This window comes from Mus musculus, chromosome 12 (genome assembly GCF_000001635.26).
Source record: "Mus musculus strain C57BL/6J chromosome 12, GRCm38.p6 C57BL/6J".
Taxonomy (NCBI): Eukaryota; Metazoa; Chordata; class Mammalia; order Rodentia; family Muridae; genus Mus; species Mus musculus.
This window is the reverse complement of record NC_000078.6, coordinates 53253139-53280349: the sequence shown is the minus strand read 5'-3', so window position 1 is coordinate 53280349 and position 27211 is coordinate 53253139. Positions and strand designations below refer to the sequence as shown.

The 27211-nt window shown below is 40.5% G+C and overlaps 1 protein-coding gene and 1 long non-coding RNA gene across 20 annotated transcripts in view; both read right to left on the bottom strand.

Annotated features, from left to right (window-relative positions):
- Npas3 (neuronal PAS domain protein 3) overlaps positions 1-27211 on the bottom strand; it is an 824148-nt gene that overhangs the window by 791824 nt on the left and 5113 nt on the right. The gene's annotated exons all lie outside the window — the stretch shown is intronic.
- Gm51419 overlaps positions 1-27211 on the bottom strand; it is a 53459-nt gene extending 26248 nt beyond the window's left edge. The window contains exon 1 of the long non-coding RNA XR_003950183.1: positions 1-27211. This exon is cut by the window's left edge and continues 13706 nt beyond it. This is a non-coding gene — a long non-coding RNA (predicted gene, 51419).

The window sequence follows — 27211 nt, the reverse complement described above, 5'->3', positions numbered from 1 at the left end:
CAGATGAAATTCAAAATGTACAATTTTATATGAAACTCAAATAACTTCAGATTGTGATTTGGTCTGATCAGGCTTAGGTGCCTGTTTGCTCTTAATGAGGCAAAATTATGAGCCAGGTATCCCCAGCAAGGATAACAAGTCATTGAGGGGGAAAACTTGTTTGAAGCTGTTTATAAAAGAACATCCACTCTTCTCCATGTCTGGTTCTGCAATTAACTCAAGGCAAAGGTCTTGAACAGATGAACGTATCCTGAGACTGCTTGCTTTAGAGTCTGCTCCATCCTGGACACTCTCAAAACCTCTTCCCCACATCACAGAAGGGTCCCAACCATCACCCCTCTCATACTCCATACCCCGAGCAAAGTCCACTTACCTCAGATATAAGCAGGAGGGCAATGTTTGATCAAACTAATTTGCAAGAATGTCCTCAACACCATTCAGGAGAGGACGCGCACTGTCCAGAGAGACAAGGCACACAGGACATCACTGGTTTCAGTTGAATGGGTGGGTATCTTGCTCAAGTGTTCTGTGCCACCCTGAGTTAACATTGCTGTCACACTCCTGTCACTCTCCTTCCCCAACTCACAGTTCCCTATGACCTTTCTAAATCATGTTAGTGAAAAGATATGAAAGCTTTGTGATGTGTCAGGGTGCTATTTCTCCCTCGACCTGTGGCAACTTCCACAGTAGACACAGCATGGGTTTTAAGGAGGCTAGGGGTAAGTGGGGCAACTGGCTGAATTTACTGTGGGTCATTTGAACTTTGGTGACCATCTGTACTTACAGGGTTGAATACTTTAATTAAAACAGAAAAAATTGTGACTACAAGGATTTAAACTGTTTTGTTTGTTTTTAATTTTGTTTTGTTTTTATGCTGTAGACAGATTTCAGGAAGGGCCATGTGTGTGTTTGCATGTAAGAGAGACAGAGACAGTCAGACAGAGATACATAGAAACCGTGAAAGATAGTAGGTGGAGATTTGATGTGGGAGAGAGGTAGGGAAAGTATGGAGAGAGAGAGAGAGAGAGAGAGAGAGAGAGAGAGAGAGAGAGAGAGAGAGAGAGAGAGAAGCAAGCTAGTGCTTAATCTTTAGAATCCCAATCTTCAAAGATAACAGTAGAAATGACTTTTTTTAACCAAGAAAAGCCTGTTTCTAAAACGAAAGTATGAAGTAGCTTTAGTTTGGGCCAATTTTACAAAGGCAGTTGTTTTTATTTTTTTCTTTCTTTGTATGTTTGTTTGTCTGTTTTTACTACATGGGATATCTCAGGCTAACCATCAGTCCTGCTGATGATGCCTGACACTAACACATAAAGACTCATGAGCACCGAGCACACCTCAGCACATGCCATGCAGACTGAAATGTTTGAAATGGGTTGAAAAGCAGCATCGTGAGTTCTTCACAGTGAGACATGAATCCCACTGCATTGTGGACAAGCAGAAGAAATAAAATACATTCCAGAAAAACATACATACATACATGCGAGTCACTGAGGACATAGTGTGTCTGGAAAGTATCTATGGCCAACATAGATCTCACAAGGCACCCCTTCTTCCAGTCTGCCTGCCGGAGTCTTACTTTCTAAGTGATTTCCCTTCCTCTGCAAAACGAGACATTCTTAGTAAATATTATCCTGGAAAACTGATCCATGTAACCTCCAGTACTGATTCTGAAAGTGTATATTCATTTCATTAAAAGAAGACTTCAGCAACTGCTATCATCACATCACGACTGACCTGAGGCACAGCGGATAGGACACCCCTGCAAGTGGTCACTTCTGGGATGATAAGAGTGTTGGTCTTAGGGTGAGTTTATCTACTGAGTCTTTCTCCCTCCCATAACCCCCCTCAAATAGGCTGAACCACTAACCTCCTAGTGCTTTCCAAATGTTATTTGGAAATAGCATTTTCGAATACAGTTAAAATGCAGTTATTAACTGGGGTTGTGATTGTTTGAAAATGCTTGGGCCAGAGAGTGGCACTATTAGGAGGTGTGGTCCTGTAATAAGTGTGTCGCTGAGGTGGTGGGCAATGAGACCATATCCTCATAAACATATGAGAGCCAGTCTTCCTTCTCCTATCTGCCTTCGGAACAAGAGGTGGAACTCTCAGCTCCTCCAGTGCCAGGCCTGCCTGGATACTGTCATGCTTCCTGCCATGATGATAATGGACTGGACCTTTGAACCTGTAAGCCAGCCCCAATTAAATCTTGTCCTTTGAAGAGTCACCTTGGTCATGATGTGTCTTCACAGCAATGAAACCCTAATTGAGACAGGGGTCCTAAACAATATGGACTATATATTAATACAAAGGAAAAATGTATGCATAAATATAACAGACAAATGGAGCCTCATATACATAAATGCCATGTGAACATGGAAGTAGTCATTTTGGTACCTCAAGGAACCAAAGAAAAATATCAGCCCATCACTAAACACGAAGACAGATAATGAAAATGCATCTCCCAGGTAGCCTTATGAAAGAGCCAGTCTCGCTGGTCCTTACATCCGGGGCACACAGCCTTGAGGATGGCCCAAAAGCTACACTGTTTAAGCTGCCCAGTGTGTGTCACCTGGTTTCAGAGGGCCTGACTACAACGGAGTCATTGTAGTTGCATGAAGCTGCCTGGATGTATGTTTTCACTAGCAATGAAAAAATCCGGCAAAAACAACCATTTGCAGAAGTGAAAGGAAACCATGAGAGTTTGTACAAAATGGACATGGTACGTCAGGTGTCTGGGTTGGGAAATCAACCAAGCCACAGAGCTTGAGGTTAACAGAAGGATGAGAGGCGCCAAGAACAAAAATGGTAACGACCTTGCACTTCCCTCCAACAACTCTCACTCCACAGGTGTTAATTTAACCAAACTCCAGCGTGTGGGAGGGAGAACCCAAGTTCACCTGCTTGCCCAGTAACAGCTTCTGATTCTTGTTTATAATTTCCTTGACATTAAAAGCATTTTATTAATGTCCTAGTCTCTATCTAACCTAGTTTTGGAAACATAAATTTGTCCCTACTATTCCAAATACGCTCATAAAACAATAGAGATCAAAATATTTGGATTATTATTAGATAAAATACAATTGAAATATTAATCTATGTAATCCTCAGCCTCACTACACTATCTTCTGGTCCTGTCCCCAAGGTCTGCTTTCAGCCAGATTTAAGTACATAGGGCTACTGTGCCTGGTATTCTTTTCTGAACCATAACAGAACATTAATTTTTAAATATATCTTTCTAGAAAGTTTTCTACAGGTAAATATTTGCATAGTCATCTATAATCCTAACTCCCTGTGCATAATTTCCCCACCGGGCCAGAGTTTTCATAACACGATTAAGCTGCATTCTTTTGTCTTGTGTTACATATAGATAGGAACACTGAGCTTCAGCCATGGTACAGCAGACGTTTGAGCTTAGAACTCTTTGTTTTCCCCCATTAACAATTGCTTTTTCAGTCTGATGCAACAAATTCTATATGCATGTGCCAATTCAACTTTTAAAATCACTAAGCAATATACATGTAGAGGGTGGGATGATAGTTTAAGCTTTTTCGTGTATGCGTGTGTGTATTGTGGTGTGAATGTGTATGTGTTGGGCAGGGGGGACACATATGTGCATGTGTGTGTTCCCGTGTGGGGAAGCCTAAGGTTGACACTGGGATTCTTTCTTTCTCAAAAGCTCTCCATCATATACTTTTAGACAGGGTCCTTCAACGGAACCCAGAATTCTCCTGGGATCCAGGGTCTGCCCTGTACAGGTAGATCCCATGCCCTCATGACATTATACCAGTTCTGGAGAGCCAAACCCCTCACATGTGCAAGGCAAGCATTTATCCACAAGGATCTCCTGAGCCCCAGACTTTTTGTATTAATGTATCTTGTGTGTGGAGTACAGTATGATCAGTGTTTCTCCAGACCCTTGGGTTTAATCAACACAATTTTCTTCTGAGGACACACTTGTGGTAATCAGTCTTGAAGATGGTCCCCTGTGATCTCTACCTCTTAGCCATTCACACTCCGTATGCTTTGTCATCTTCCACCCACACTAGACCAGGCTCAGCCTCTGACTAGAGAATATGTTATAAGATGCCCAAGATGGAGTTTCAAAGGACCACAGCTTCTACTTGGATCTCCCCCCTCTTCCTCACTCACTCCCCAGCTCCTCCCTACATCTCTCCCCTCCCTCCTCCTTCCTGCTTTTCTCTTCCCTCCCTTTCATTTGCTCACTCTGATGCCAATCTAGTGCCATTTTGAGGGCACTTGGAAAGCCTGTGGAGAGACCTAGGAGGTAAAGAATTGAGACTACCAAGGAACAACCACAGGCAGGCACGACTGTCAATCACCACACCCACTGAACCTCATTAGAGGAGAGCACTGCAGCCTCCTGAGACCCTGAGACCCTGAGTCTGAACCACCCCAGGAGGTACAGGCAGAGTCCCACCCCTCAGAAACTCTCTTAGCCAGCAAATGTGATTTAAAGCATAGAACTGTTCCATAGTAATCTCTACTGCTGGACTCAGAAAATCTATAATCTATAATTATATTTCAAGAATAAAACTGATAAATTAACTGATGCAATAAAGTATGTATGTAAGACATTTAATCTCCTCCATAATTTTAATACCAATGGTCACATCAAAACATTTGTATACATTTGCATTTGACAGTAGGTACATTGAATTTTTTAATAGTCGATTTTGTTTTGGAAACTGTCATTGCTTTATATTTTTGTTTTTGTTTTTGTTTTGTTTTTCTAATTGCACCTTTTAAAATACACAAACCTTCTCTGGCAGAATAAATAGGCTATCTGCTTATAACAGACATGACCATTAAATCTTTAAGCTCCCTCTATACATATGGAATGTTAAATATCTTCATTGAGATATCTCAAGTTTTCCAATGTAACAAGTGGATTGTTTTTAATTTAAAGAAATGGCCAAAGTTCTAGGGACGGGCCTCCATCAGTCACAGTGCCGCATATCTATGGGCTCAGAATTCAGGACACTGAGTGAGACAGGGTACTCAAGCCCGGGAATTCGAGGCCAACCAAAGAACACTAGGAGAATTGCCTCAATAAAATCATTTTTTAAAAAGTAATGGTTAGCCACATCCCAATGGATAACCACATATCTATGAAAATGTGAACAGCACTGGCTGCACTTGGTGGATTTAAATAAATAAACTAGTTAGTTAATTAACTGACTCATTTAAGTAGGAGGACATGAGATTTGGAGGGAGATGTAATGGTGAGATTCTAGGGATGAGGAGTGGGTATGACAAAGATATGTTGTTTACATGTATAAAATGTATGTATATAAACTATATTATATTATATATCATATATTTATATATATGAAATACATGTGTAAAATTTTCAGAAAAATATTGCTTTTTTTTTTTTTTTAATAATGGGGGAAGAGGCGAAATCCAGCACTTCTGCATAGAGAAGATGATCCCAGTGTCAGACTTGAAGCTAGGACATGGTGCCCAGGACACCTGCAATGGAATCATGACTAGGAGACTCCCTAGCTGTGGAATTTTAGTCAGTATACTTTGTATTCCTCATCATCTGCATCTAAAAGTGACCACAATAACTTGTAACCTGAAAGTCTAGTTTGATGGGGGCTGGAGAGATGACTCAGCAGTTAAGAGCACTGACTGCTCTTCCAGATGTCATGAGTTTAAATCCCAGCAACCACATGGTGGCTCACAACCACCCATAAATGGGATCTGATGCCCTCTTCTGGTGTGTCTGAAGAGAATGACAGAGTACTCCTATACATTAAATAAATAAATAAATAAATAAATAAATAAATAAATAACTCTTTTTAAAAAATGTTTAAAAGAAAAAAGAAAGACTAGTTCGAGTCAAAGAAAGATCATTCTTAGCCCAACCTAACATTTAGCAAACGCCAAATTAAAAAATGTGCATCAAATTTCTGTACAGTACAAAGTGATACAAAAAAAATGGGAGTATTGCTCCTAGTTGGAGAAAATAATGTTTTGAACATTATGAGTCAACTTGTTCATATTCTAACCACTATTTCTATAAATACGATCACTTCTGAATTTTTATGTTAGCATCTAGTTCTGGTGGACAAACAGAGGACCGCAAAAGCCTGTATTGTTTTGGGAGCCTCTTCAGCCTCCTGAACCAATAACCCTTCAGGAAGTGTCCTACACGTGGCAGTAGAGTTGATTTATTTGTTTTTGGTTTTGTTTTTGCGTGTTCTGCCTGTACACATGTCTGTGCATCTCATGTGTACATTGCCAGTGAAGGGATGAAAAGGGCATTGGATTCCCTGGAAATGGACCTACAGTTGTAGTTGTGTGGGTGCTGGGACTTGAACCCAGAGCCTCTGAAAGAGTAGCCTGTTTCCTTATCCACTGAGCCATCTCTCCAGCCCTTTGAAGGTTTGATTAAGACCTAATGGCTTCTTGGAGCAGCCACACTCAGCCATGCAGGATATTTCTTGTCTAACTCATCTGTAGACAGGTTCTGACTTGACCTACAAAGTAGCAGGTTCCCATACTTGCATCTTTGACTTTAGTTGATTCTTCTTCCCTGCAACCAAATCCCACCCCTTCCACCTTATTCCTGCCCCACCTTCCCATCTCTGGTATTCTCTCTCTCTACTTCCACACCACTACTCACTCCCCTCCCTAGTGGCACCCCCTCCCTCAGGATCCCCATTTAAGTTTCCTGGCTTTGAAGTTGGGGTATACATATAAGCCTGGGTCATCTCTGTATACATTTTCCCAATTCCATCCATTTGCCCTCAAATTTCATAATTTCCTTTTTTGTGGCTAAGTATCTCATTGTGTATATGCAACACATTTCATTAACCATTCGTTAGTTTGTTGATTTCTATGCTGATTGCATTTCCTAGCTACTGAGAATGAAGTAGCAATGAACACAGATGAGCAAGTTTCTCTGCGATATGATACAGAGTTTGCTGGGAGCGGTATAGCTTAGTCATATGGTGGCTCTATGTCTAACTTTTTGAGGAAACTTCACAATGAATCCTGCAGTGGCTACACCAATCTATAACATTGATATGATTAATGAACAAGAGTACCCCTTCCCTACAACCTTGCCAGCATTTACTATCAATTGATCTTTTTTTATTAATACTGGTCATTCTGATTGGGGTTGACACCGTACACATCGATAGGAAGGTAGAGGGAAACCAAGCAGGAACGGAGCTAGTAGAAGCGCCCTTCCTACTAGCTGGCTTCCAGGGTAGTGCTGAAAAGCTCTCTCCACACCAGCTGCCAGATGAGAAGGGGCATCAGCAATATTACCCGGATATGGGCTCTCAGGGGGTAGGGGTGAACCTACTCCTGTTGCTTAGCCAAACTGACATGCCTCCAATTCCCTTCTAAATATTTATATCTATGCCCGTAGACAAATGCAACTCTAAGCCTTAATCAGAGAAACTTGTCTTTGGAGGGAACAGACTCATGCTATTCGGGCACTAAATGACAAATGAATGCTTAGTCCGAAACAGAAAGAATATAAGAGTATATGTAATATAAAGAATATAAGAAAGTGAGTATAAAGGCTATAGTATGCTATCTTTAGGGCATACACAGCCCCTGAAGTCACAATCTTCCAGCAGCTGCTGAGGCCTGCATTGGGCCAGCATGAGACTAAGACTGTCAGAGTCAATCACAGACCACTGAGGCACTCATGGGGCCCTCTCATGCCCTGCTGATGAATTCTGGTAGAAGGACAGTCATTGTCTTCAGCCTTGTATCCACTGAGGAGCTCACCAGGCTCCAAGGGACAGTACCAAGCCATGGTCATGCAAGCATTCCCAGATAAAACCAGTGAGCCACAACACATGATGCAAAAGACATTAATGTGGAAAAAGGACCTGTACAGAGGAGGGGATAGCAAGCATGGGAGAAAGATGAAAGAGACAGACAGACAGACAGACAGACAGACAGACAGACAGAGAGAGAGAGAGAGAGAGATCAGAACGTATTATTCATATGTATGAAGCGGTCAAATAATTGTAATCAACTAAAAACAGTAGGTTTTTGAAAACATAAATTTGCATTTTAGTAGACAACATGATTACTCTTTGAATATTATTTTAAGTGGTACAAAGAGGAACAGTGGAAAACTGAGTCTTCTATTAATTAAAACATAGCCTCTCCAGCCCAATTTTCTTTCTCCTGTAACAAGAACAGTCTTAAGACTAGGGGTCAGGGCTGCTCATTCCATGCAATCAGTACATCACTTCTACCTTACCAAGAACTTTGGGACCTACTAAGCCACTTCCCATGCATTGCTTGCTTGGTCATCTACTACTGGGTTCATTCAATGGAGAACAGGACAATTTATGTAGATGAAGTAGGGTTGGGGCAGAGCCAATGAAGACCAACCCTACAAGCAGATATATTCACTTGTTTGTTTGTTTGTTTGTTTGTTTGTTTGTTTGTTTGTTTTACACAACTGTTACTAGGTTTTAGAATAGGCTCAATTTTTACTTTAAGTTTTCAGCATTTATTTCTATAATGGAAATTGTCACATAATATTTTCAAATTTAAAGATGTTTATTTCAAGAACTGCCATGAAATTACCATTTACGTGGGGAATTAGGCAGAACAAACACTGCTCTAAATACTTCCAGAGGTTGCTAAACATGTTGGAATGCGCATGCCGGGGCAGTGGAGCCCACCCAAACAAGACACTGCACTTGGGTCTCATAATTAAATGAGGCTGTCCTTGGCAGGTTTTAATCCCTGGCCAGTTCTGAGAGAGTCAGTGAGGCCCTGCATAAAGTCCTTGCTTGAAACTAACTGCACATTAAATACAGTACATACGAAATAGGACTTTACTTTCTGAGAGGAAATGATTTTGATCGATGTTAAGACAGCAAAACAATACTTAACTCCCCACTCCAAATCATGGCTGTATTTGACTAATTGATAAAGTAATGAGAGAAATCCATTTTTATTATTTCTGAGTTAATTAAAGCTATAATAGTATATAAAATAAATGCTTCCCCCTTGAAAGAAAAAGCCTATAATTTGCCTTTCTTCGGTGGCACTCTTGGTGACCGGGGAGAGACATTCCTCAGTCAACTCCCTCAGGGCACAGGAAGAAGTGTGCCTCTCGAGTTTCCCTCTGTATTTGAACTGCTTCTTTTTATATTAAAGGCTGGTTTTCCTTTGACTCCTTCTGCTGTTCTAACAAGTATTCAAGGGCATATAGACATCACAAGCTGTGGCTTCTCCCTGGCCAGGATCATAAATGTTACCTTTCTTTTCTCTCTCAAACCCATCCCATGAGCTTGGTAATAACTGTCAGGAATATTTAAGTCAATGCAGGGAAAGCTACCTAAATACAAAGGATGCTGTGTGTTCTCACACGGTGTATACAAAATGCTTATGTGAACAAACATAAGCTCCCTGACTTCCCTCACACATCTTCTTTGCAGAGTATACGGGAATGAATATGCACACTATCACTACACTACACTACACTATTACTACAGGACACTACCACTACACTACACTATCACTACACTACACTACACTATCACTACACTACACTACACTATCACTACACTACACTACACTACACTACACTACACTACTATTACAGGACACTACCACTACACTACACTATTACTACAGGACACTACCACTACACTACACTATCACTACACTACACTACTATTACAAGACACTACCACTACACTACACTATCACTACACTATACTACACTACACTATCACTACACTACACTATCACTACACTACACTACACTATCACTACACTACACTATCACTACACTACACTACTATTACAGGACACTACCACTACACTACACTATTACTACATGACACTATTGCTCCACTACACTATCATTACACTACACTATCACTGCACTGCACTGCACCATACTACCACATATCCTAAGTTCATCTGGTCAGCTTTTCTCCCCAGTTGCCCTGAAAACATTCAGACCCTCAGCACAAAGCGCTGATACTATATTTTGTAAAACACGGCCAATGTTTGTAAAGTCAGCACCGTGTGGTTGCTTGTAGAGTTTATGCTAAAAGGCCCACCCCTAGTCTCATAGACATGGCTCATGCTGTCCCTTTGAACCCTTGACACAATCCACGCACGCTGCAGAGCATTCCATGAAATAAATGAAATTTAAAAATTATAAAATGATAATACAATCAAAGTATGGGTTATTTAGTCTTTAAATGTGAACAGCTTTTTATCTGTTTTTTGGGGGAGGAGGGTGTTGCTTTTTAAAGAGGGTGAGCTCTTTCAATTATCCAATATCACTATAGCTGGACACAAGGCAACACTAGAATTTCCAGAAGTGTCCATTGGGTGAAAGAAGCTATTATTGCTTCTAGAAACATTTGTGAGAGAAGTAATTCCTTCTGAATTTACAAAATATGAAAATAAAAATCAAGGCAAAGTAGAGGGAAAGGGAGGGATGGGAAGAGGAGGGGAGGGGAGGGAACAAACCTTAGAATGGTTAAAAGTGGAATGGCCCAAATTTAGCGGGAATTGCTGGTATGCACTTAAGGAAAGGGTGACTGGCCTGAGATAAAGAAGTTAGCAACAAAGAAGGAAATCAAAATGACAAGCAAGAAACAGGAGCTTTCTGGATTGCACTGGAATCGGGACACTATGTACATGAGTGCAGTGACTCTAGGCCACAGTTTCTACCCTCACACTACAGAATGTCCTATGAGTTTCTATCAGCCATCAACACTCGCCATGACCTACTGCCTAACGCAGGACTATGATACTCACAATTCTCAAAACTGAGCCACAGAAGTCAGTCTATGGATAAGAGAATGGCACATTTCAACAAAACTCTGAAATACCTTCAGCTTTTAAAATGTCTAAGAGAACAGGGAAATGAAAAATAAATATCTGGAATAGGAAAGAAATTTTTACAATAAGAAACACTCAAAGACATCAAGGATAAGTTGCAAATGAAATTCACATAGTTAAAAGAGTATAAGATAGGATGATAAAGGGCTTATCACTATGTCTGATACACAAATGCTGTGATAAATGGGAATTATTCAGATGTTATTATTACAACTAGAAAAATTACTTGCCTAATTCTTATTTTAGAAAAACAGGGGGGGGCATAATATTGAGATGGTGCGTGCTTTTCAGACGAGGAGCATAGACACTATGGGGAAGACAGATTCTGTCTCCAGTTGGGAAGCCAGAGCAAATATAAACAAGCTAACCGAGTGGCATATGTACTAACTTGGCTCTGCAAAGAGCCACCCATGGGTCCATTTGCAACTGAAACACAAGCTTCTGCCTAAGGTTAACAAGGAACAGAATTTCTAACAGTGCTATGGCGTAGACTCCAGTCTATTGGTCTGTGTGTAGGTACAGAAGAACATACTTTAGGTGTGTGCTTCAAAGACTTGGGTCTGTCTATTCCTTCACATGAAGGCTAATTTTTGTTTTAGAAAAGCCTGTTTTCTCACCTGTAGATTAATAAACCAATAGTAAAACTTTATAGCTAAAATTTCTCAAAACATATTTTCAAATACCTATATAAGGCTGATCTACACTGAAGATGAAACTTAGCATCTACTGCCTCAGGCCTGTAACCTAGCACTCAGTAGGTTTAAGCAGGAGGGTCACTCTGAGTCTGAGGCCAACATGGAATACACAGCAAGCTTCAAGCCAACCCCAGCCTAAACAACATCATCTTGTCTATAAAAAGAAACGTCTATAGATTATAACCTTTAAAGTAGCCAATGGTGTTCAGAATGCAGAGAGAAAGCAGCGAGTGCATTTGAATTACCGACCTTTTCCTCCCCCCAGAGCTATGACTTTGTTTCTTTTTACATATTAAGTTCAAGCAAGTTGATTTGCCCTACAACATGTTAGTTAGTTAGTTAGGCATGAAAGTCATAACATTTACCATGTTAGTCAGTGATGATGAAGAACCAGAATTATCACAGCCATCAACCCCTTACATGAGATCTAGCTGCAGATTTTCTCATACATGATGTCTGTACAAAGCCAAGTCATGTCTGAACCATGCCACTAGAGCTCTGGAAAATTGTCAGCCCGCTTTGCAACATGCTCTATTTTACATGATTGGATTTTTTTTCAATTTTGGTCTAATCAACTTAAATTATTATAGGTACAATTTTGTGAAATATAAAATTAATAGAATTCAAATTTTATGGAATTATAATTGACTATAAAATAGGTTTAATGTGAACCTAATTGGAAACATGGTAGCTCACTGTTCCAGAATTCATCTTTTTGGAGGTTAAGAAAAAAAAAAAAACTATCAGTGATATATTTTATTCTAATTGATTTTCTTGATTCCTTGAGTAATAGAAAGCTATCTTGGATCTACAAGGATTGTCAGTAAAAAAAAAAAAAAAAAAAAAAATAGGGCAGAATATTCCAGGAGTCCATGACAAATTGTGTGGATAATTCAGGTTTGAACCTCAAATGTGCTAGGAATTACTTAGCATGGGAAAGAGAACTCTAACTTCCAAATGCTAACTTTTCTCTGTTAGTTCACTCTTTGCCTCAAAGATCATGGGCTATGCCAATAGAGGGAGTCAATTTTCGACAGATATAGGTAATTTGAGGCTCGTGAATAGAAATGGGCGGAATTAAAGCTGGAGTTCATTCATTTATTGTGCCAAGAACAAATTCTGTAAGACCTCAGGAGATACTAGAAAGCAACAAAGGACTGACATCCACTGGCCCTATACAGGAGGAAGGAACAGGAGATGAAGAGAAAACATCACGTGATACAAAAAGGCACTGTGGGTAAATCCAGGGATAAAGTCCCTGGTGAAGAAGTGAAGGAAAAAAATCATTCTGAAAGTCAGGAAGAAACTAGCACAGTAAAGGAAGGCCACCTTCCTGAGACACTGGCCTCAGCTCAACTTCAGATTCCTACTCACTGTGACCTCATGGTGATTACGGAGCTCACAGTATGGAGAAACTTTAAACAATACAATGCTGAGACACAGATTTCACTTCATTCAGGGAAAGTGTATAGGTTTATAGAGCAAACAGGAAAAAAGCATGACTATCAGACAGAAAATTTCCATTAAGTTCTGAGAGAGTGTGTGTGTAAAATCTTGACCATCCACCAACTATGCAGTCAGTATTACAGTACACAATTAAGCATGCTAAACTGAGCTTTAAATACAGGGTTTTGACAAGTGGAGAAGAAGGAAGTTACAGGAGTGAGGTCTTCATTATAACTCTCAAGAATCCTTCCTACTGTTTTTCTGAAAAATCTGAAGATTTCTGTAGAAACAAAAACTTTACACATTTGTACCATATGATACTATTAACAACAGAATAACTAAGAAGTATACTCTTATTCTACATGTGATACATAGAGTATATACAGTCATAGAGTATATGAAGGTAGTTTACATATAGCAAGATCAGGCAAAGTTGTTAATTCTCTCACTTGAAATTTTCAAGAAAATAATAAATAAGTGGCTCTGGTGAATTGAGTGAGAATGACCCCCAGAGGGTCATGAGTTTGAATACTTGGTCCCCAGTTGGTGGAACCATTTGGGAAGGATTAGAAGGCATAGCCTTGTTGGAGATGTGCCATTGAGGGCAGGCTATCCTGAGTCAGCTTGTCTCTGTTTGACTCCTTCTCAGTCTTAGTCTCTTGTCACCCTATCTCTCCCTCTTTCCTCCTATCTCCCCCTCTTTCTTTCTGCCCAGGGGTTGTACCCCAAGATGTGAGATCTTGGCTACTACTCTAATGCCATAGGCTGCCATGGGGATCATAAATTCTAACCCTCCAAAACCATAAGCCCCAAATAAACTTTCTTTTATAAGTTGCCTTGATCATAGCATTATATAACAGAAATAGAAAAGTGCATAATATACCTTTTAACAAAGTCAGAAATCTGGGCTCTAAGTAAGACTAGCATAACCAATCATAAATCCTTAAGTATGTCTATATTAAACTCAATCAATAAGTAAAAAAATAAATAAGAAAAAGCACAGAACAAAATCCCTTTTAAAAACAAAGTTTGAAAGTATAAATAGCAAGTCTGGATAAGTCCATTTCTGCATCTATGTTCTAGAAATATGAAAAGTTGTCAGAGGTGAGTCTCCCCTACACTCATCCATACCCACTCACCTGAATACCAGATACTATATTTTCACTTCCCTATGGGCATATCTAATTTTCAAATATTTTCAGGGATCTTCTTCTACCTTGATTAAATTCAACTAACAAGTATGTCTGTGGGTAAACACTTTGAGCATCCTCCCTAACCTGACACCAAGCCTTGAGCAAAACAGTTGTATTTTAAAACACAACTTAATACATGTATTCTTCCCATTCCTCCCTGATGATCTCCAGTAAGTTTCTTTTGAAATATATTTTGAAAGAAGAAAATAATACTCAACTACCATATAGCTCATAGACTAAAGCTTCCATGGAAAGCATTAGTTTAATCTGAATTTTACAAATGAAGAATATATTTGTAAGCATTAATGCCATTAGAAAAGGACTCCATCATGGGCATCAGCTCATTATATAATTCTATATGTCCACAGAGCTTATAGCACATAATCATTGGCTTTACCATCAGGACTGCAAGCTGTTCAATGCACAATGGGAAAGCTGAGGCATTAAGAGGTTAAAGGGCCTGTGTGGAAAGACTTCCTACAAGGATAAAGGAAGACCTGCAGCTGGGACATAGCCTTTCTGTGAGTCTGTGCGTTTCCAAGGGTCAGTGACCAAAGGAAGTCCTCCTGGTACCCGGACTGGCTCCTCACCTGTGGCTTCTGTCTTGATGATAGGCTTATGTGTAAGCAATGGCATTTTGCTTCTCGCCTGCTCACTCTCACACACAATGACTGGGATCCTTTGGGTGCTGACTGCTGCCTCTGTCACGGTGCATTTTACTGGCAATTTAAATATCCTGAGTCAGCAATGTGGCATAGCCTCACAATTACAGCTATCTCTTAAAATACACAAGCCACATCAGCCAGAGGATGGTGCCTCTAAAAAGGGGTGGGGCAGAGCATGAACAATCCTTTTAGTCACTGTGCAGGCACATAAACACAACACACAAACAGAGCCCAAGAAAAACACTAATATTCTGTAGTAAAAAGCTGTCCTTTTTATTAAGAACAACCAATCTTGCTAGTAGTTTTATTAAATTTGAAATTAAAGCTAAAATATGAAGGTACCTGACTCTTACAACTAGAGTCTTTCTTACACTAACAGTTAGGCACTGTTTGTTTGTTTTTAATGTTCTAGATTTTATTACACTAAAATCAAAATAATAATAATATAATAATAATAATAATAATAATAATAATAATAATAATAATAAAACTAAAGAGATTAAATTGAGTAGATACAGCTGCCAGAGCAGTACAGGTTAAGGGAATATTCATCCTGAATATCTGCAGCTATCTGTATTGCTAACCATAACTCTTGCATATATAATTCCATTATACTTTTATAATTCAGCATTTTGAAAATGCTTTTGAAGCATCAATATATTTTCCTGGTTAAAATTCTTTGAGATGTTCTTAACAAGAGTCTTAGATAATGAATTTGAGCAAACTCTGGAACAGTCTTTACAGTATTATCATTCTCATTAATTTTCAGAACTACCCACTGTGTTGAGATGATTGTCATGGACCTAAGACTTCAATTTGGCTAAATATTTTTGCATATATTTCAACATATAAGTAACTAACAGATGTTTCAATGTTAAGTTCGTATGGAAGCTACAGTTAAAAGGTATTTACTTTAATCTCATGATTACCTGGCCACACTAACTCTTATTTTATTATTTCTTTCCCTCTTGTGCACTTTCCTCCATATTTTGGTCATCAGTGGATCACAAATTCCAAAAACCCATCAAACATGACAATCCTTTGGAACATGATGAAATCTGAGACATTTATGCACACACAACATCCAGCATCCTGACATCAGGGGCTTTTAAAAGGAGAAAACTTAGAAACTCAAACACTGTTTTTATAAAACAAACACAATCTGTACACAGCAAGGTGGCACCTTCCTCCTTTCTCTTTCTGTTACCTTTTTCTTCTTTTCAAAAGGGAGTGGTCTCCACGTGTATATTATCTGGCTTTAGCAATGATGTAAATACAGCCCTCACCTGCCAGCAAAAGATGGGCAGGAAGCTACAGCAATGTTCCTTTAAGAGAGTTAATGCAGTTGCATGCCATACTTCAGACTGCTTCTTTTCTCTTTGCCTTTGGTTATCTCTCTAGCCTGCCTCTGCTACCATTGTTTCATCCCTTAGCATTCACAATCAGAGCACTAAGTATTTCATTACTGGTTTATCTGTCCGGAGGCTTGAGAAGCCGTAACAATTAACCCTCCCTTCACAGTGATTGATACAGGCTTTGCTTTCAATTTGTTCCACTACACAGATCATGAAATTCTGAATGCAATCACCCTCATTGACCTACACTTTCAAACACACAGCTACAATGAGACGAAAGTAATTATGAAAAGGAACGCGGGACCACTGAGATCTAAGACCAAGTCTTTCTAAAAATCTGTGAGATGACCTTCTGGCAAAATTGGCAAATTCTGATGCTCAGGGGGGAAAATGACAGTTTTGTGTCTCTGTCTGAAAATATGCAGGGTGAACTGATCATTGGACAGTGTGGAGACAGTACCCGTACAGTGTGCACCAGGACAGATCACCATGGACCATGGACCCGTCACAGGCAGAGCTGAACCCCTTAATGTACTTCCATTGGTGCAAATTTTCTTAAGGAAACCAAACTTCCTGATTTGTGTTAAAAGGAGAAAGCCTTGCCCCCAGCAGAGACTCCAGACTGGATCCTCTGGAAAGCATCACCTGAGCCACCCATTCCCCTCCCTCCCTCTCCCTTCCCTTTACATGAAGATTCGCCCTAAGAAATGAATACATTTTTCACAAAGTCTGAAAAATAGCTTCAAATAAATATTAATCTACAGCAATCGATATATATGAGGAATGGAGAGTTGCTGGTCGGAGAGCGCCGAGCACAGAACTATATTAAAACAAGGGTTGCAGTTAAAGAAAATCAGGGTGGGAAGAGAGGCAGTGGGCCTGAGGCTCTAATCACAGAGCCGAGTGATGGAGATGAAGCAATACTGCATGGATTAGCAATGAATTATTTTGAACCATAATCATATGCCTGCACAGAAGACAGGCAAAAACTAACCATTACTCACAAACTGATCTGCTGATTGAGAGAGGGAGGAAGGGAGGGAAGAAGGGAGGGAGGGAGGAATAGAGAGAGGGAGGGAGGGATGAGGAGAGGGGGGAGGAAGAAAGAGGGTGGGAAGGATGAGGAGACTGGGGGAATGGAAGGAGGGAGGGAGGGAAGGAGAGAGAAGGTAGGAGGGATGAGGAGACAGAGAGAAAGAGAGAGGGAGAGGGGGAAAGAGGGAGGGAGGAGGGAAAGAGGGAGATTCATATGCTAAACTAACTCAGGATAATGAAAACCTAAAAATGTGGTTATACCTGAAGCAACATTTTCTTTTCAATGTCTCCCACTTAGTACCTAATATGAAGAATTCAGAATATAAACTACAAAGTGCTTGGATTCAAACAGGATTAAAGCAACTATTGACTTGAAGATTAGGATGTGATAGACCTCTTCCAGTTCTTCTTTCTTTCTTGAGCCATCAAACCATTTAAAAAATAACTTGCCACTCCCCAAATAAAAAGGATATGTAAGTATTTAGTTCGTAAGAAGTAACAGCACTGAAGGAATTAACTTCCTCTGGAGAATGTGAAAAAATTCATATCAAATGAAGATTCGATTGTTAGAACTAATTTTGTTGGGAATGAAGAAAAAAAAAATCAGGACTGCGGGTAGCACAAGATTCTTAGGAACAGACTGTTTAAATGAAGAGCACTTTAATCAGTAGAGGAATCCTCACATTCCTAATGTCTTGCTGTGCATTCTGCAGGTTATAGTAGCAGCTGGTTGAGGTCATATATCTTTTGTGAGCATCCCAAAAAGGCTCACTGCCAGACTGTTAAATTATGAATAAGCAATGAACAAAAGGCTGCAGATACGGTGGTGACAAGATAATCCAAGCAAATTTATCTATGACAAATTTCACAGGATTAACAAATTACATTTACACAGAACAATAAAAATGTGCAAAAAAAAAAAAATGATGAGCCTACTTTTCCTCACAGAACTAGGAAAACAAAAAAAGTCACCAATCCACTGCACATATTTAAATTTAACTCAATCTAAAGGAAGACATTTATAATTCATTCAAGATAGCTTTGTAACTTCTTTTTTTTTTTTTTCATTTTGGGTAGGGGTAGACAAACCCTATATCTGCTACCTATTTTATACCTATTTAATATTGTTAACATTTTAATATATAAACTGTATACAGCATGTATGAAATCCAACACAATAAAAATTCCATTCACATGTGAATAGAACACATTCATTTTCAAAAGCAGATTCTAAGGAGTGAATTATTTTTCTAGGGAAAAAAAAACGCACTGTCACTCAACATAATACACATTAACTATGAAGATATCCTTATTCATTAATGTCTGTGTTTTCCAGGACCAAAGAAAGAGAGGGTCAGCAAACAGTTTCGATTACTCCAGTTGCCCCACCTGTAGTCCCTCTGAACACAGTGCTTCTAAACGAAGTTTTGAACCAGCATCCTTTTTGTGCAGTCTCAAGAAAGAGAAAGAAAAAGATTAGCAAAAAAAGAAAACTCTTAGACTTAGAGGGAAAGTGAGCTTGTTCCCACAGGATTCACCTCCAGGTGACTCCATCCAACATTAGCTTGCTTGCTTGCTTTTTTTACAGTGAGATCATCCTATAAATCTTTTTACAACTCTTACATTAGATCAAACGTGGTACCGCATGATTCTGGGGCCCCATGAAGAAGTATTAAAATATCATGAAACTTTACTTTGAAGTATGTGACACTGAGATATGTTACATTCCTGTGCTGTATGCTGGATACCAAGCTAGCAAAGGAATCCTGTTTTAGCTTTGGAACTGATGATGAAATCCTGGACTCAGAGGTGATTCCTTTTAAAGTGATCTGACTGCTAGTTTGAGTGCTGCAGCCTTCAGTTCACTTACACTTCTCACTGATGTCTGCTTTTGATCTTTGATATGTCTGTAGATCTCTCTAAATGAGTTCCTACCAATATCTTATCAGGCAACATTTTTGTGTAAACAAATTGCTGATTGTAGAAAGGAATACCCAATTAAGTCCCACAAACAAAATACTTGCCTTCATCAACCACAAATACTCAAGCACTGTTTACCTAATCTGTTCAAGTCTTCATGGTTCTGCTACCCATGTTTAACCCTATCTGGTTAATAGCACATATGCAAAACTATAAAGATGAACACACCATGGTTAACAGCCACCCTCACCCTACATACACTCTGCAGTGACCTGGCCTGAAGCCTAACACTATAAAGCTCCCTAAATCATAGTTTTATTCAAAAACTGCTACAATCCCAAACAACCACATAGACCCCTAGAATAGAGGAATAAAAATGTTATAGAAGGCATCCCTTCTTTGTGCCTATATGCTGATGTGTCCTTGTGTGTGCTTGTGAGTGCACATATGTGCACATGTACTGTGTAAGGAAGACCTCAATAACAACCCACCAGGTTGGGAAGGTGGCTCAGGAGATAAGGCACTTGCTACATAAGTGCGTGCTCCTGAGTTCAAATCCCCAGAAACTCCACACAAGCCTGCAATCCCAGTCCTCCTCCTACAAGACAGGAAGGAAGACAGAAGCATCTGCAGAAGCCTGGAGGCCAGCTTGCCTGGGGTAGGCAGCAGCAAACAAGAGACTCTGCCTCACACAAGGTAGAAACAGAGGATGGACACCTTGAGTTGTCCTCTGGCCTTCACATGTATACACATGTACATACCAAACCCACCCTTACATGTGTATGCGCACACACACACACACACACACACACCTCCTATCATACACACATTCAAATGATAAAATAATAACCTACCAACTATGAACCAATGGTAGTTGACTTTAATTAAATGAAGAAGTATATGCAAAGTCCTCAGAATAGCACCTGTCTAATCACAGGTTCTTTAAATGCTTGCTGACATTATAATGCCTGGTACCTATGGAGAGGTCAATTCATATAGAAGGTCCTTATATATGTCAAATAGTAATACCCCAAAATACGGTTAACAGTTAACAAAATTATTTAGAAAACTATCTGAGATTGTTTCTACCAAAATCAACCCGAATCTATTTAATCCTGAGACAATCGAGAAATGTGGTACGGAGATTGGATAGAGACTCTGAACCCTGGAGTGTGTCTACCAGAAGCCAGATTCTGGAAAATGAGTCCGCTAAAATCTAAAATCGTGAGTCAAACATGCACTGCTGTGGTGTTTGCCTACAATGGGACTCAAATGCTAAAGGGCAAGGAAGGGACACTTGAAATACTGACTCTTCCTCCCACTAACTCGGTATATACAGCATTCTTGCTATCCTCGGAATACCCGAGGAAGGTACAAGATACAGCATGATCCAGCATCCATGATCCAGTATCCATGATCCAGCATCCATGATCCAGCATCCATGATCCAGCATCACTTCGGCCACAGAGGCCTTCTCCCTTTGACTCAGACATCCTTAGCTTTAGGAGGTTCAAAGCCACAGGCTTCTCACAGAGGTGTGACAGAATATTTTTACAGCAAGCCACCTCAGTCTGCATCACAGACAAACCCCCGATTAAATCTCCATTTCTGTCACTTTCCATAGGAAACGGAAGCTGCTAGCCTCTAAGTAGAGATGCTAACACTTCCTTAAAAGGGTTATAAGGAACTGGAAGAAAAGGCACTGTGACCTGAGCAGAGCAGGGTCTGACTAAGGACAGTGCCCAGTGATGATCATTACTGCCCCCAACCACCCATCCCCACCCCCGGAGCCTAGCTCTACACTGGTCAAAACATCTGCTGAAAACCGCTATAAACACACTTATATTTATGTATCTTTTTATTTCCTCCAAGAATACTTCATAGCCATTCATTATAATATTTTGCAAAGTGGATGCCTACTATCCTAGAATACTCAACTAACATGAGGGGAAAATGTGAAATAAAAAATACAGAAGGCCTTGTCTCTCTGAATTCTGCACTACTGACTCATAGGAAGGGATGGCTTCTGACTCTAATGCTTTGCACATCTAAAGGCAGGGCAGCTCTCTAACCAGAGAGACTGCTCCTGCAGCATGTGTTATACAGTATCAGTCACCAACCCTATGGTGGAGACTCAATAAGTAAAGACGGTGAAAGAAGCAACCAATACTTGCCATCTGGGGTCAGGAGCACCACGGTTCATAATAACATGTAATTTTCTTCTTGTTCCTCATGACTTTATATGAAAGAGTGCGTGGTATTCCGTTTAATTTAGTAAGACTCTGTGCCTTACCAGTGCATACAGACAATATGCCCAAGTGTTCTTCAATGTTGTCACTGCTCCTGGCATTTCAGAGACACCAGAAGTCACTCCAGTCTTAGTAAGCCATGCCCTGTTTATGCACTACGCTATTACTTATATTACTACAGATTATTCTAACTATGTAAGGGTCTATCAAACTTGATAGTACAAACATCCACTGGTCCTAATGATGCCCAGTGCAGTAAAAATACCATTTGGTTACAGTTGGTTTATTATGCGGCCCAATGAGAAGAAAGAAAAAGGCCACTATTTACTGTGGCAATGCTAACATCATTAATGCAAACAACTGAATTTTCTCATGAATGTAGACATTCTTACCTAATGGTAGATTTAAATTTTCAATACATGCAACCATGGGACCATTTAAAAGTCAGAGAGTAATATTTACTCAACCAACCTATTAAAATTTTCAGCATATATTCTTATACACACAGACATGTGTATAAAACACCAGGAGTTCCATTCAAAGCCAAATGTAATACAGAACTTTCAAAAATCAATCAAAACAATTAAATGCTACAATGTAGGAAAAAAATGGCCATGTACAAGGGCTGGGTGGCTAGCCACCATATCCTGTGTGTTTAATGTCCCTTAGATTTAACAACATTATGTGTACATAAATGCGTACAGACGAGGTCACAGAAGTTGCAGAAAAGCAAAAATGTAGCAAGGTTCACATTGGGGTCACTATTGATATTAAGGTGCTTGAGGGTGTTAATAAGGGAAAACATTACTAGGAGTCATTCTAAACTCAGTGTGCTATTTCTGTAGATACTCCCATACATGATGTCCCTCAATATTATAAACGACCACTTCCCTACAATCCTCTATATCCCCACTCATGGTTGCTTCCTAGCACGCACGCACGCGCGCGCACACACACACACACACATACACACATATCACATACCACATACACACACACACATGCACACACACCACACACATACACATACCACACACCACATACACACACACACACACACACACACCACACACATACACACACACACACACACACACACACACACACACACACACCACACACATACACACACACACACACACACACACACACACACACACACATTGGGCTCTGATCATGGAAAATCCCACAACAGAGCAGGGGCCCTGGGAAGCAGACCTGATGTAAACAAATGAAATTATAGCATGCCAGTGAATCCCAGTCTAGGATCTCAAGCAGGGAATCAAAGGGGTCACTGAAATTTCTGCACTCTCATAAAACCACTTTGCTATACACAACTGCTGTGAAGAAGGATTGCGGAAGAGGCAAGAACAAAACTCATATTACTAAACCTATCAAACTGTCCTAATCTGTAGGTTATATTTAAAGGGCAATATAATTCTGATTTATTGCCAGGAAAAATGTTAATTATGTATAACTTCTGGCCAAAACTAAGTTGTACTATGTAGAGTGTGGGAACAATCATCCATGCCCACACCAAAAGAATGGACTTGGACACTAGTAGGGCAGTGGGATTAAATTTTCAATGGTGGTCTTGTAGGATCAGGTATCTGGTGAGCAAGTATAGCCATGGCTATTACAGCAAGCATTTTATCCCCTGGTATAAAGGGCTCTCCCTGACTTCCCAGTGACCTATTAGTACAGGGGTATATGAACTTTCTGAACAACTCCTAACCTTAATTCTTACGAGATGCTCCTATGTCCACATCTCTCAGCAAAGACTCTACTGCTCGTTCATCCTTCCCCCAAGATCCTGTTTGCTTAGGGACCTTCCAGATGCATGGACTTTGTCACATCAGCAAACCATTCGGCAAGTTTGGCTGCTAGTAATTTTCCACTCTGAGCTCAATTTCTAGTTTGAATGGAGGTAGTTAGAAGGCTTCTACAAGCACTTACTGGCTGTTAGGGCAAGGGCCCAGGACTGCTTGCTATCTGCAACTTGTAACTCTAAGGCTACCTAAGGCATCTTTGTCCTGAGAATGGACCATCCTATAATTTTACTCCTGAACATATGTATATTCCATACTATAGTATGATACACACACACACATACACACACACACACACACACACACATACACAAAACCTCTACTCACAGAATATCACAAATTGAGAAAAAGAACTCATGTAAGTTTTTCTTTTTAAAAGAGCATTAAATGATATTGATTCCAGTTAGTGCACCATAAAAAAAAATCAAATCTAATGAATGGCACATTGGACCTTTGCAGTATCTTTCTATATCTCTCAATTCATAAGTCAGAAATTAGGAGTCAGAAAGCATTCTGTGATGTGGGAGGGTCCTGTGCAACACAGGTCACTGTAACTCCTGACTCTGGAGCCCTGCCATCTAATATCCTCTCTGGTGGATCTATGATATGCCCATGCATTACAGTTCTTGTTGACAGCCTGTTGCCTTGGAAATATTTCATTATTTCAGTTTTTCCATTTGTAGACCCTTGGCCTTGTAATATGAAGGCCATCCTATTTCATATTTTCGATTATCATTTAAGCAATCTTGTGGAGCTATTTATATATATAAGCAAGAGTTAGACAACGCATATCATCATTTATCACTGTTTAAGCTAGCGTTGTAGGAATACCTTAGGAAAAGTGCCAGCCACCACCTCTACCTTTTAATGCCTTGCAAACCAGCATGGGCAGAACACATGCTTGACGCTGCTCTCTAATTTTCCTGGTTATAGGTCCATAGAGCGGAACAACTCTGTGGCAGTGCTATATAATTTGCAGCCTGTTAGAGTTTAAAGAAAATCAAACAAGTGTACATACACAAGGTTTTCAACTTACTCTTTCAAGCCCTAGAGCCATGTTCTCTGTATGTATGATTCAGAGACCTTCAAGGACTGCTAACTGTCATTAAAGACAAGTCTCTATGCACGGGATGTAAAGACAGAGTCTTTGCATACTACTATATTTGGGAGGTATGCCTGATAAATGCAAATGACACCTCTTCCTTAGTTTTGGTCATGGACATAACTGAAAAGCAGGAAAGCACTCATAAATAGCTGTGTGGCCAGTAAGTCAGGAACCACTCTTTAAATGAAACAAAAAACTTAAAACGTGTCTATGGAGGTTGGGGAGGGGACACATCATTTATTAACATATTTGTCTTCAGCTGCTCCTGCAGAGAAATAGTAATAACCACCCAGTTCCAGGGGCAAAGAACAAACCAAGGTGGAAAGACTGACTTAGTTGAAAGAGGGCTCTATGAAAAGCAACTTCCTTTTAAACCATCTGACTTCTCATTTCTCATTACAAAATGAAAACAACTTATACGTGTGACTTTTACACTTAAACGTGTTAAGAGCATTTAAAATCCTGGTAACAGAGTGAATCCTCGGAGCATAAAACAACTGTTTGGATAATGGACCAAGTTTGTAGCTATTACTGTTTCAAACAGTTTATAACTTCTTCCTTCCTCTCTTCTATAATGTCCCTTCTGTCTCCTACGGACTTATTAGTCCTCCCTTGCCCTATAGGTTAAAGTTTCTTAGATCCAACCTTTAAAGGGACAGCATCCAAGCTGAACAAGAAGATGCTATTAAAGGGCATTAAATTAAACATAGTATATCCCCCTACACCTTCAATCAGAATTTCAGACCAAGTGTTATTTAGTTCGGCTCTCAAGTGGAGCAGAATAACAAATCGCACACTTTGATTTACCTTCCTCGAATGCCAAATGGAGACAGGTGATAAAGGACGCACTCATGCACAGGCTATGAAGTTTCCTCTAGAAATTAATTCTATCTTCAAGATTCCTATCTCAGAGAAATTCCCAAAATGGCACACAAATAGGCCTCAGCTAGAGAGATTACTGGGGCAATCCTAGCAAATGCATTTACTACCAGCAGAAAAGGGAAGAAAGTAACTAGGAGGAAAGGAAGGAGAAAGGGAGGCAAGGAGGGAGAGGAGGAGGAGGGAAGGGGGATGGGCAAGGCAAATGGGGGGATGGGGTCAACTGTAAATTGATTTCAAAGTATTTATCACCTCGTTACATAAAAGGCACCATTCAAAGCTTTGCACAATGATCTGAGAATAGATTTCTGTCTCTAAAGGGTAAAATGTTTAAGATGTTAATTCTTCATGAGACACAAATATTAAGAACTAGATGTTCATTTTCAGCTATCTTCAGATGTGTGATTTTCTAGTTTCAAAGTAATCATTGATGAGCACAGCATTTAACATCTTTTAAAACTAGATGGCATATGACTCCTCCAGTACACGGAGTTTCATAGAATTAGCTAAGACTTTAGAATAAATCGACTATGTGTCTACTTTTTAAAGCTGTTTGCTTAATCCTACTCCGTCTGCTGTCTTTTTTTAAAATGAAAATAATGTATAGCAGGAAAAAAAATAAAACTACCAAAATGGCAGGTTTTTAAATGAACAGTTCTCTGAGTGTCCCTCCGTCTTCGTTTGCTACACTAAAGCTATGCTGTATTCAAAATAAAACTATCCATATGATAACCGAGTCTTGCATCTAAGCACTTCTCTTCTCTCCGCTTCTTTTCAAATTCTCCTAAGCCTGTGAGGAAAGTAACCGCTTGCTGGGTGGGGGTGCACAACTCTGTATTTGTTTTCTTCTTGAATCAATGGGTAACATTTCATACTTCCTACTGAGCCTTTCCTCTTGGAGACAGAAAGAGATATTCACTTTGCTCAAACCGATATGCTATACGCAATTAATGTCATTAACGCTGTCAATTAATAGCAAATAGGCTTCTAAACAAAGTAGGCTGGGTGGACAGCGGGAGGGAAGCACATCGGAGCTGGGGGGCGGGGTTCAGTCACTCTGAAACCTAACAATGCTGTTCACGTAGGTTGGTTAGGGATGTTTTGAACACAAACTCCCTTTCCCTTTGGCTCTAGTAGTTTAACTAACTTCAGACAGATATGCTCCACTGAGCCCCTCGCCTGGATATGCAATTCTCACCAGGAACTTTTTCAAACACAGATTCCCCAAACAGTAACTAACGGGGTAGAGATGCTCAGACCACTGACGTATTTTGGATCTTGCTGTTTGTTTGCTCATTTAGACTTAAGGGGTTTCTTCTTTCTTTTTCTTTCTCTCTTAATTTTTTTTTTCCTCCTGGAGAGGGGGTGGAGAGAAGGGGAGGGCGAGAGTGGAGGGCAGAGTCGGGGACCCACAAGTTGCTGGGCTCAGGGCAGCGGCAGCGGGAGGCGGCGCGCCTGGCTGCGCCCGCCCGGCCTAGCAGCTCTCGGAGACGGCCCCTGGAGCCCTGCGCTCGCCTCCCGCCCCGGCCTCCTCCCCCTCCCCTCACCCTCCCCAGCTCATTCCCTTCCTAGAGAGCAGCTGCAGCGGGACCTGCGGCGGCCGGGGGATTCCCGGCCCCCACCCTCCCTCCCGCGGCTCCCGGCACACACAGCTCTTTTGGGGTTGTTTGTCTTTTTTTTTTTTTTCAATCTTTTTTTTCCTCTCTCTCTCTCTTTCTTTTGCTTTTTTTTTTTCCTCCTTTTTTTTCTATCAGCGAGTCACTCCATTCGCCGAGCTCAGGAGGTGCGACTTGCTCGCCGCCCGCCGCCGCCAGAGCCCGCTCGCTGCCGCAGCCGCCGCGGGCGGACAATGCGCTGGGACCGGGCAGCGCAGCCCCCCGCCCCCGGGACCGCGGGGCCGGGTCCCCGAAGCGGGCTGCGGAGGGAAGCGAGCCCGCCCCCCCGGGGGGCGGCGGCGGCGGG